Source organism: Netta rufina, assembly GCF_964035555.1.
Source record: "Netta rufina genome assembly, chromosome: 2".
NCBI lineage: Eukaryota > Metazoa > Chordata > Aves > Anseriformes > Anatidae > Netta > Netta rufina.
Window position 1 is genome coordinate 60,394,817 of NC_140124.1, and position 12,821 is coordinate 60,407,637.

At 39.5% G+C, this 12,821-nt stretch overlaps 1 protein-coding gene across 7 annotated transcripts in view; it reads right to left on the reverse strand.

Moving 5' to 3' along the window:
* The window catches only part of LRRFIP2 (LRR binding FLII interacting protein 2), a 55,622-nt gene extending 54,591 nt beyond the window's left edge, over positions 1-1,031 (reverse strand). For 6 of the 7 annotated variants that reach the window (XM_084306825.1, XM_084306824.1, XM_084306826.1 and 3 more), the window contains exon 1: positions 730-1,031. The gene's annotated coding sequence lies outside the window, so the exon portion shown is untranslated. Of the gene's footprint in view, positions 1-27; positions 46-729 lie in introns of those variants that run through there. The other variant, XM_084306821.1, reaches the window with a different exon arrangement.
* Between the last annotated feature and the right edge of the window lie 11,790 nt (positions 1,032-12,821).

Here is a 12,821-nt window from a genome sequence, read left to right on the forward strand (position 1 = left end):
GACACAATTAATGTTTATTAAACTCACCAGAGAAGCATTCATCTAATCCTACAGGAAGTTTGCTAAAAAAGAAAAAACAAACAAAAAAAGTTCCAGAGATGTTCAAGGCTACGTTGCCACTTTAAAGCAACGTAACTGATAGCACTTTGTGCTTCACGCTGAAGACAGCTGGAGGTCTCCCCGACACGAGGAGGCTGTGACAGTGCTGGTTTTACGCGATTTATCACCAGTGAGGTGCAAAACGCCGCCCTGCCAAGCAACACGCGAGGGATAAAGCTGGACGCCACTTAACAACACGGGGCGCAGATCACCGCCCAGAGCAGTCCCCAGGCTCCTTCCAAGCCCAGGAAGGTGCCCGTGCCCTTACCATCACTGCATTTGCATTAATAGCGGTAGAAGAGAAAAAAAAAAAAAAAATACAACACGGCGATGGGGAGCGAGCCCGAGGCGCCCCAAGGCCAGGCCGAGGGGGCACGCCCTGCGGAACGGCGCTGCGAAGGGGGACGGCGCCGGGACGCGGCCGGCAGTGATTGCGGGACTCCTTCCTCCTCCTCCTCCTCTTCTTCTTCCTCCTCCCTCCTCCTCCTCCTCCTCCTCCTCCTCCCAGGCACCCAGCGGCCAGGAGGCTCCGTGAGGGGCACCCTGCGCCCTGCCCGCTGCCTCGCGGCCTCCGAGCCGTGCCCAGAGCCGTGCCCGGAGCCGTGCCCGGAGCCCGGAGCCGAGCCTTACCTCGCCCCGCCTCGCCCCGCCGGGAAGGGCCCCGCAGCTCCCCGCGGGCCCTGGGCTGGCCGCACGCCGGCCGGCCGGAGGCTGGAGCCGCCCCAGGGCGGGCAGCGGCCGGCGGCCCGGGCCAGGCAGCCGCGCTCCGGCTCTCACGCTTCGCCTTCCCTCCTCCCCGCTTCTTCCCGGCCACGGGAAGCGCAGGAACCGGAGCTGGGGGCCGGGATGGGCCGCGCTCGGCTGCGGGCCGCCCTCCTCTCCCCGCCCCTGCGAGGCCGGGCGGTGGCGGCCAGCGGGGAGCGGCGCCGGGATTCGAACCGGCGGCAGGGAGGGGAGGGGGGAGAGAGGAGGAGACGGGGCCGGCGCTGAGGCGGAGTGCGCAGGCGCAATGCGATAGGCGAGGGGATGGCGGGGGGGCGGGGGCACGTGCGCAATGGCGACACCGCGCTGAGGGGAGCTGGGGGGTGTGGTTGGGGTTTTTGTCCTTTTTCTTCTCGGTTTGCTTTCTGGTTTCACCTCAGGCGCTGGTGTCGAGCGAAGACCAAACAGCCGGGTTCAGCCTCGCAGGCTCTCCGGGGGATGGTCCTGTTGGTTTTGTTCCCCCGCCAATTTCTGTCCTGCTTCTGCCCTCCCTACCTGACCCGCCGTGTGAGGGGTTGGGAGGTTTGCGTGGATGGTGCCAGGCAGGAGCTGTGAGCAAAAATCCTGTGGGAAGTGCTTAAACCCTGTCCCATGCTGCCCCACACGCTGCTGGGTTTACACACTTGCACATTTTACATACAAGCAAACAACAGAGTTCCTAAGGAAATGAAATAACACAGAAATATAGGACTGTACCCATACATTTTACATATAAGCAAACAACAGAGTTCCTAAGAATATGAAATAACACACGGAAATAAAGAACTGTACCATTACATGTATTTCAGTTCATACACAAGTTGTGTTTCTGCTGTGAAACAGACTTGGGATCAAATCTGTAGGCATTTTCTTTAACACTTCTGTCACCAAGTGTGGGTAACTGAGAACATAATGATGATCAGGGGTCTGCTGGAGATGGTATTTCGCATGTTTGAAACTGCATGAGAATGAAAAAGCGCTGTTCGATGACAAGCCGAGTGGCAAGACTCAAGAATATTCCCGAGAGCCCTTGGCAGAGGTCAAATGTCTTACTAAAATAAGCTCAAGTGGATGAACACGAAGGAGAGAAAACGGGACATGCAAGTGAATTAAATCTACTACAGCAGACATGAAGCTACTTCCTTGAGTTTCTTTAGTATTTTATAACTTTCTATTTGAGAAATGCTACAGTGTTTTAGTCTCCTTCCTCATACAGCATGTCCACACCATGCTTATTTTTAACATCGTATTAATTTGTGTTGTAATAGCTGATGATCTCACTGCAGAGAGATGAAGTAGAAAGGAAGTGCTGTTGCAGAGGGAGAAGTTAATCCTGGAACATCAGTAGGAAAGACATGAAAAAAAAAATACTAGCTTTAAAACTACATAGTTATTTGAGGTCGATTCTTACAGAAGGATTCACGTACCGACTTTCAGGGCTTATGGAGAGACTCTTCATTAGCGTCTCAGGTGGTTTTGTTTGGTCTAGCTAGTGGTAGAAATATTTTGTTCCCTCTTGAGTGGAGACTGTGTGTGGAGCCTTGTGAATTGTGTGATGTCCCAGGACTCCATAGGATGACTCTCTGTCAGTAGATTGCTATATAAAGGGGAAAAATGTTTTCAGTTGTTTGTACATTTTTTTCTGTTGAAGCATGGGGATTTGCATACGTTTGGTCTTTTGATATCATAGGCAGCACATTTTTCTTTAATGATGCAGCAAAAGACATGTCTCCTTGAGAGCAGACATGCATTTTTGTGGCTTGAAAGAGCAATTGTTTACTTTACTGAAAAGCAGTGCGCAGCGCAGTGTATACACAGAGCAGCTACTGCAGACAGTGGTACAAGATGTCACAGTAGCGATTCTGAGTTCAGCATCATTAATGAGTAGTTAAACAGTCAGGTTACCTACATTTTAATTATATTTAATTGTAACCCAGAAAATGAAATTACATTGAACTTTTGCTGTGGAATGGCTGCAGTTACAAAAATAAATAAAATAAAATAAAATAAAATAAAATAAAATAAAATAAAATAAAATAAAATAAAATAAAATAAAATAAAATAAAAGTTACAATTCTACCTTAAACAAAACCTTATTGAAGCTACTGTAAGTGTTGTTCTGTTAATAATGTGTTTCTACTAAAAATAAGTAAATGAAGCCCAGTAGAACTCCCTTTGAATGTATTTTGTCTGCACTACTGTCTTTTTATATGGTAGATTAGTATAGATTACTCCTAATATGTTATTTAACCTGCTGATTTACTCTCTCTCTTTTCCCTGGAAAGCTCTCTCTCAAAGTGTTTTGCTCTTTTGAGCCATTTTGTGGGTAAAATCTTAGCTCTAGTTAGAGTAATGATCACCTAAGAAAGTGTATCTGGGATGAATTTATAAGTCTGTTGTATGTTACCTCAATAATGGCAACTTCCTCCAATAATTTGGGTAAAGTTTTAAAGAGATTTTGTCACTGAAGCAGCTTTGATGGGAGAGAATTTACGGAAAAATGTATTTTCCTGCGTAATGTTTACTATTTATGAAGTTTTGAATGTCTTCTTTTCTGTCCTTCTCTTTAGCATTTCTTATCCTCCTGTGAAATTTTAGTTCTTTAAAATGATTCAGTACCAGTTCCACTGAAGCAGTCATCACTACTCAAAGTAATGTTGATTTTCAGTTACATTCAAAAGAATAGGTAAAGGGGTATATGGGTTTAATGTAAAGGGTGGGAAGTAATCTAAGACTTTTAGAATAATAACTGAAATAATTACAAAGGTAAATACATACAGACTGGATGCTGAACATAACCAGGACATTATTTAATAATCTCATATAGAATTCATTGGAGAAATAAAAGACTTATCAGATTTCTTCTGTAATGCTGTTGTATGCATAAGACATTTACCAAATAGTAGGAAAGACTAGAAGGTTTCAGGTAGTGCCAGTAACTGCAGAATCAGTGAGCTTTAGTCTTTCCACTTAACCTCATTTACTCTTAATAGTGCAAAAAATTGTGGGGCACAGTAAGAATTATACATATATGACGCACAAATCTTTTTGGTGCTCTCCGGCAGGAGAATTGTGTGAGGTCTTCTGGGTCAGATCCTTTGCATCCTCAACAGGGAAAGGGTTAGACTGTTTGTTGAGTAACTGTGGGTAGTGTTAACTGAAAATTTGGTATTCACATGTTTTCCCAGAAAAGTGGATTTCCAACTAAGTACAGTCTTTTGCAGAAAACATCTGTTTTCACTGTAGATTTCTTAACTGGGGGCTGACATGCTGGAGAGCAGCTCTGAAGAGAGGGACCTGGGAGTCCTGGTGGACAGCAGGCTGACCACAAGTCAGCAATGTGCCCTTGTGGCCAAGAATGCCAACGGTGTCCTGTGGTGTGTTTGGGAGAGTGTTGTCAGCAGGTCAAGGGAGGTGATCCTCCCCCTCTACTCAGCCCTGGTGAGGCCACACCTGGAGTACTGTGCCCAGTTCTGGGCTCCCCAGTACCAGAGGGACATGGAGCTACTGGAGCGAGTTCAGAGGAGGGCTGCACAGATGATGAGAGGACTGGAGCACCTGTTGTACAAGGACAGGCTGAGAGAGCTGGGCCTGTTTAACCTGGAAGAGAGAAGACTGAGGGAAGACCTCATTAATGTGTATAAATATCTGACGGGAGGGTGTCGAGAGGATGGATCAGGTCTCTTTTCAGTAGTGCCCAGCAACAGGACAAAAGTCAACGGACACAAACTGAAGCACAGGAGGTTCCAGCTGAATATGAGAGGGCACTTCTGTATTGTGAGGGTGACAGAGCACTGGCAGAGGTTGCCCAGAGACATTGTGAGTCTCCTTCTCTGGAGATATTCAAAACCTGCCTGGATGCCATCCTGCACAATGTGCTCCAGGTTATCCTGCTTGGCAGGGAGTTGGACCAGATTACCTCCAGAGGTCTCTTCCAACCTTGGCCATTCCGTGATTCTGTAATTTACCAAACAATTGAAAACAGAGCTCTCTCTGCTTCCTAGCTTTTATTGTCTTTTTGTCTCTAAATTCTTTGTAAAGTCTTTTAGAAATAAGGTAAGCACAGGAATGCTGTGTTTTATGTTTGGAATGTGTTTGTAGGATCACTATGGAATAGTATCCATTTTATACTTGAAAAATTTTAGCACTGGTTTCCAATGATCGGCTCCTTAAATAAAAAATAAGGAGAAGACAGGCATTACTTTGATGGATCCCATTTAGATAACGGTAAATTTCAAAATATCTTAACCGTGTTTGTGTACTGAGAGTTTGCTAGAAGCTTTTTTTTTTTTTTTTAATAGTGAAGCTATAGTGTGAAAAATAAATTTAGAAATTAAAGTCTTATTTTAAAATTTGCATTTATTTATATTTACATAGCACTACATTTAATTTTCATATAACGCTTTTCATTATTATGGCAGTGTAAAAAGTACTATAGATCTAGGTATTGTCATCCTTGTAGCCTTGGTAGATATACTCCTAAATGTATTCGGTTTGTTGGGTACATGTAGAAATACTAACAATTAACTTATGCCTGGTATCATTGTGGAAGACTCAGTCTGTATTACCAAAAAAAAAAGATTATGTAGTTGATTTTGGTGTTGACACACAAACCACAAAAAGGAAATCACCTCACTCATATAGCCGTAGTTAGCCTGAAAAACTAATGAGTAATGTCTAAATTATGCATAAGCAACTAAACATGTGGGTCTTTTAGTATGTGCTCATCTGTATTTTTAGTTGCTTTTTTGACCATTTGTGTGTTAAGTAGACAAGTCATTAGAACGTAAAGCTTAAACATGACTTCTCTCAATACATTTAGATGTTATAACACCTGGAAATCTAACAGGCATTTATCAAAAGTCCCCTATGCCTGATAGCACCACAAAAGAAATTACCTTGACTAACTACAGAGGTCCCTCTGGCTATGCCAAGCTGAACAAGTTATTAACATAACTAAGAGATACCTACTACGATTTTTCATTTCTATGGAAAATACAAAAAGAATTAAAATACTCTTTTTATCTTTGCTTCCTATGTGAAAGACTGACTCCTTTACAATTCTCTTCTAAATCTCAAGAGCACAGATTCCCCATATAACAAAAATAGCCTTCACTGAGCCTTCACCTCATATTCGCCAGCAGCAAAGCTGACCCTCAGCTTAACACATTTAAAAAGCAACCCAGCGGAGTAATTGAAAGGCAGCTTGAGAGAGGTGCTTCCTTTCCATTAGCATTGAGCCTGTGTGCTGCTTGCTGCTTCAGTGCACTTCTTTGTATGTCTGTCATTAATTTGTATCATGCTTTGAAGGTGAAGGTGGATGCTTCCTTCATACAAATAGTGTTAAATTAGAGAAGGAAGAGGAACCCGGAAACTGAAATTTTAAATTTGTCAGCCTCCCCCCCACCCCATTTTTTTTTTCAAAAGAGATTGTCAAATATATGTATTGCTTCTGGAAGCCAGTCAAAGGTATCTTGATATTTTCCTGTAGGCTTTATCACCATTGCCTTTGGCACATTTTTTTTCAGGTCCTGAGTAGATGCTGCCACTTTAGTCAATGGAAGCTATGAATGTTCAATACTCCTGAGAGGAAAAAGCCCAATCAAATTTAGCAGATTCGGAGATTGGGTTTACTTGCTGAACTGAAAATCAGCACATGTAGAAGGTTTGGAAGAGTGGGAATTAAGTAGTATTTGTGTATAACATATGTGCACCCAAGAACCCGACATCAAAAGCAAAAACAGCTTTGACAAATTATGATTAGAGCAATAACTCCAATGCTTGAAATTTTAGGACTATTAAATTTTTTGATTTATTATTATTATTATTTATTTGTATAGTAAGTTTGTTCTTTAGGTATCTTAAGATATCAGAGAAATACTATGTTAGTGGAATTCAAATACTAGAAAACAATGACAAAGGAAAATGTAAAAAGTTGAAAGAAATTTTCATAGTACTTCATTTAAATTCATAGTAATTAATTTAAATTCAATACAGTCTACACCCTGCCTTACTTGTCTGTAAAGTCTAACCAGTTGATTTGGCTTTCATTTAATCATTTACTCATTTACTTTGCTCAGGTTTATAAAATAAACCTGCCCTCTTTAGTCTTTCTTATGACAATATGTGGATCTTTTATTCAGTTACAGGTTGAAACTACTAGAAGACTATGGGTCTAGCTGAAGCAGTAGAAAACTTCCTGAACTGAAAAGTGGATATAATTTGAAAATGTTTCCATTTCCATTTTACATCAGCTGTTTGAATTTTATGGCAAATTTATCTCTGTGTACTTTGTTGTATTTGTCTGAGGGTTGTAGCCTTGATGACCCAGGAGTAAAAAGTAAATCTTTATGTTTCTGTATGTATTGTACAGTTCTGATCTAAAAAACCTTTGTATTCAGTATTTGTTAAAATAGTAATAATAAAACAAGATTATTTGTATTTTCTAAGTTTTTTTTTTTTTTTTTTTTTTTTTTTTTTTTTTTTTTAAGGAAAATCATGCAACTAACCATGATTGCTAAGGGACATCCTGAACTACACATACACATGATACATACACTACTCTGTGACACTTCTTGAATTATATTAGCAAAAGCGTGAAAGATTTAAACAAAGAAACTGCAGAAGTTTCAAGATTCAGAATCTGTCTTCTATTGTTTCTAGACTGAACAAGTATAAAAGCAGTGTAAAAGCAAGCAGATGTCACTGCAAATGTATATACAGCAATTCTGCTTCCAGGCATGATTTAATTCTGAAGAGTGACATGACAGTCTTGCTCAACATTTCTGTAGCATTAAAAAGGAGATCCAGTAAATTTTGTGATGATTCATATCTTAAATATCTTGTACTTTTATTAACTACTCAGACCAACTCAGCTAAAAAGAGAGAGAGAACATACAAACTGGTTTATATTTTCTTGTGCAGACTTGTTTATTAGCATCCAGCTAGGAGAGCCAGTTGGTTTCTTACACAACTTCAATTCAGTTTGTATAGGCATCACCAAGGGCATCACTTTTTTTTTTTTTTTTTTAAAAAAAAAAAAAAAAAAAGGATTACACAATTATGATGAGGACACTGTTTGGCAGAGAGAACTTCTGTTACAGGAAGTGAGGCATGAAGGAGAAATAGTGCTGGTTGACTACGAGAGCCAAGGTTGGGCATGGCAATTTGGTTAAAAACAAAAAATAACCTCTACATGACTACAGAAAGCACACTTGGTCTCAGAACAAAGACATAGAAACTATAATCTTGTTTATAATCAACATATAATCAATGTTTTAACAGTGATTTTTCAAAGCAAAATCATATTTTATATCATACCTTAAGTTTTTATGCAACAGGTCAGTTTTACTACTTTGTTACAAACACCAAATTCTTTTAAGACTGAAATAAATATTTTGAGGATTTACTAGTAAAAATAAAAAAGTTAATCAACCCATTTAAGAATTTTTCTAATCATCAATAGAAATCATAACTTTTATTTGTATGTATATATGTGCATGTACATGCATGTGATACATGTGTGTATATATACAAAAAACAGAACATCCAGCAAATATCAATACTAGGCTAAATGGAATCTCAAACAGGTTATGATGTCTTATGGCAAGCAGTTACTTAAACAACCATGTCATGTTGTTAGTTTGCTGCTTCACTGACAATGTCACAGCATTTTACTAACTCTCCATGTCTGCTTTACTTCAAAACCTTCGAGAAGAAATTTAAATAGCTACCAGACCAGCACAAGTAAAATGCATGCTGGCTTTTCAAGCTTTGCCTGTTTCCTGCGGGAGATACCACAGTTCTCAATTCCTGGTAAGAAAAACAGCTAGGTTCATTTTTAGAACAACCAGTTCTGCGTCTGCATTTATCTGCTTTTATGTTATGGAGAGGACATTTGGCTGGGTTGCCAGTAAAAAATGGTACCGGACATAACCAGTGGGATGATAACTGCTATTGAAACATAAGTTGTTTGATACAACTAAAATTTAGTTGCTGGAAACTATTTAATGGTTATTTTATCATCAAAGAGTATAGTAATATGTCTGGAATATAACCTAGCACAGAGAAGACAGAAGAGAAATGTGGCTTGCCAACTATATAATATGTTGTTATTGTTAAAATGTATACACCTTTTCCTCACACACACACACACACACACACAAAAAAAAAAAAAGCTCTATGAGAGCATTTCTCATGCTCTATGAGAAAAACTAATAAGAAACTCTTCTTTCAGGTTAGCTATTTGCAGGCTGTATTTGTTCATCCTTGTGAGACTTGGAGGAGTAGCATCCAGAAAGGCATCAAGGGATGTTTCCGAAAAAGTCACCTGAGAAATGCTTGAGATCAAGAAAAGAGTTTTAAAGAAGGTGTTTGATACTAGTGCAGTAATCAATATACTTATCCACTTATACAAACTGAAACTCACCTAGCCTTTTCTTAGATACAATTATTTTACTTGCTGCCTGGGTTTTTGGCAACTTTGTGTAAGATTCATGAACAAAACTGAACTAAACTATTTCACATCTGCCCTCACCATGCTACGTTAAGATATGAAGTGTGAGAGTTTGGCTTTACAAATTCTGTAAAATGCAAAATCCAGATGCTTTTAACTTGAAATTATTTCTTTGATAACAAATGAATTGCAAAAGAACAGTTTAGAGCACAACACACTGCCTGGAGAGTAACGCCAGCAGCTGCCTGAGCTGCTCTGCTGTCAGCCCCTGCTTGGCACTGTGCTAAATCTGCACAAGGTCAGGAGTTGGTGAGAGGCAGTGGGGCCTTCCAGGTGCCCCACAGGGAGCACAAGGGCACAACCTAACCTCATCTGGCTGGCCACCCCAGAAAGCTGCTGCTCTCACCATGCGCCAGGCAGCCGGGCGAAACCCCAGGAGTGAGAAGTCGGTGGTTTACCACAGAGAAGACAAAGGACTGGAGCTGGCAGAGGTTTAGTAAGGGTAAGATGAGAAAGAAGGTGCAAAAGTAGAAGCTGTTATCCCTGGGCAGCTGCTGTGAACTCCTGCTGTTTGCAGCCTCCCGCTGGCAGGGAGTAGACTTGCTGCAGTTTGCTATAACAAAAGCATTTGGAAGGGAATCATAGAATCACAGAATATCCTGACTATGAGAAGGATCATAAAGATGTGAGTGTCACTTCACTAGTGTGCTGAAGACCCAATACTTGTACCCTTAACATTAGGCAGTACCACTACTCTCACTGCTCAATACCATATTATCTCCACAGCAATGCCATTTTCAAATCCTTTTTTCATCTGTTCTGTATTTGCGCTGTGAGATCTGATTTTGAGTCCCATGTTTAGAATTCTGTTAATAGCTTCTGTTAATAGCAGTCAGTAACGTGATGGTAAAAAAGCAAACAATTCTTGGCTTTAATTTTAAAAGTAAGAATATCCTTTGTATTTTGCATTTTTTTTTTTTTGTATTCAAATTGTACAATTTGAATTTTGTGTTTCTAAAAATAGGACTATTTTTTACTGCATTGTATTGTACCCAATATCTTTCTCATTCTTAAAGGAAACATTTCATTTAGTAAGCAAGATATTAAAATACATTCAATATATTCATCTTCTCTGCATACATAGGATGCAAATCTCACTTTTCTGCGCTTTCAGTATTTCTATCTTTGAGTAGCCTTCACCTTTGAGAAGTCTTAGTGCTAGACTCAATTAACAAAACAGCAAATTCTCCCATTGCAGCAAAAAATGATTTTCACCGACCAGAAGTAAAATTACTAGTTGTTGTTAATAAAGTTTATTTCACAGGAGTTATTACTGGTTTGCAGTGTAATCTTCCCAAATACATATACAAGGACTCTTTCCCTGCCTCATTATTTCCTTTGCACCAAGTAACAAAGCTTTTGTCTTGATCCTTTCTACTTTTTTCATCTTAGGGTGTCTCTACACAAATGATACAACTGGATTTATGCATACTGAAATCAGTGGTAAGAAGAGACAAAACTGCATTCAAAAGGTGCAGACCTTTGAACTTGCAATTCAGAAGTTTTAGTCACATTTTGTCCAAGAGTGATTAGAAGGCTGGTCATGTCTCTCTGCTCCAGATTGTGTTTGTAGTCTACCACCTATCTGTTCTCTTTGCTCTGAGGCTTCTGTTGAGCAACCGCTGTGTTTACCTGGATGATGTTTGCTTTTCCAGTTTTGGTTTTAGAGACTAGGTATTATCCTGAAGCAGCAATTTCTCCTCTGATCTCCAGAGAAATATCACTTTGCTTCTGAAGATTGTCAGTCTGCTTAGGTAAGAGAAATCGCTTCCAAAACTGCTTGATACTCTAATGGCTGTTTTGCAAAGTGTAAGGCGATAGCAAATAGAATGTTTTATAAATACGCATTGTGTACTCTAGATTACCAACACCACAGAAGCTAAAGCAGCCTCATTCACAGTGGTTTGTTATTTCATAATATTCCACAGTTATCTCCCTACACTTAACCTTCCACTGTGACTCCTACTTGAGCACATGCTAAATAGACCACACCAGAAGACTCCACGCCCGATGTGGTTTGTGGGCAGTATATATTACCAATGAGACTTTCTGACATTGTAGCTATAAAAAATTAAAAGGTTGCAACAACAGAGGTTAGCAAGAACAATATTTAATCTTACCTGCAGTATGTTATTTGCTTTGTATTGTCCCTAATGGACTAGCAAACATTTGGACCGCTTAACTACACATAATTAAATTAACTTTCTTATTGTGCTTAGTTAAACTCATGAAAAGAAAGCAATTTTTAGTATACAGAGGAAGAGAGGAAAATACTGTATGAAACATTTTCAGCACAAAATTCTATGTGGTTTAGAGTACATGTTGAACAAGAATTATGTAATAGCATGACAGTGGTTAATGCATGACAGCAAGTGAAGTTATCTTTCTTACAGTATCTGAATGAAGCCAAAAGGAAGTTATGTCTTCCGTCTAAGTATTTTTGTTCATATTTACAGTATAATTACAATTTTTTAACAGTTTGTAACACTTTTTCTCTTCTCCCAGTATCTTAACTGCAAAAGTATCTTGGTATCGTAGCAGTTTATACTGAAGAAGGAGTTGAACAGATGTATAGGGAGCTACATGATATATAAATAACACTTCTTGCTATTTATGATATTTAGAGGAATGAACTGAATAAGGGCAAAATAATACAAGAACAATACATGGCACTTAACACTTGGAAATCAAAGACTAACTAACATGTATCTATTGTAGTTATTACTACTGGTATGAGAATTACATCTTGGTGCTTCCATGAGTTCTGTGTATTCTGACCCAAATACCCACAGCAGGTCCCGTTGCCTGACTGCAAGGTCTAGCCTTTATCTCCAGTAAATAAGTTAGTGTAGCCTTTCTGTGGATAAGTAGTATCACGTGTTTAATATAAAAGATTTAAACATTAAAAGTCATACTGCGAACTCTTTAATAAGCAGGGACTTACATCATAACTTAATTTCTTTGGTTGCGTTACTCATGCAAATTACTGGTAAATCGTAATAAGAAGCTCACAGTATGGCTTCTGGTTTCATAAGGAGGACCTGGCAGTGTTGAAAATAAAAATCAAGTTGCTTGAAATTCTTTAAATCTAGCCAGACATGGTTTTCTTGTTTTTTATTTATTTTTTAATATATATATATTTTATGCCAAGCTAGTTTGCTTAATGTTGTAGTCCCAAACAAAGTTGTAAAATTGCTAATAGTTTTCTAGGTCTGAACTTTCAGATTCTGACCTCTGACTGACCCAGTGACATTGAACACAGTTTAAAACTGGTGCGGTCCCTGTCAACTCAGCATCTCTTTTGTCAGGGAAAAATCTGATCTCCCACAAATATTTATTTCAAATAAAGTTTCAGGTGCTGGAGGACAAGTCAAGGCGAGCTTAGTTTTTCTTGCTATAACAATTTGAGTTCATACTGCATTTACTATAAATTGCACCATATAATTGCATAATAATTGATAGCTTT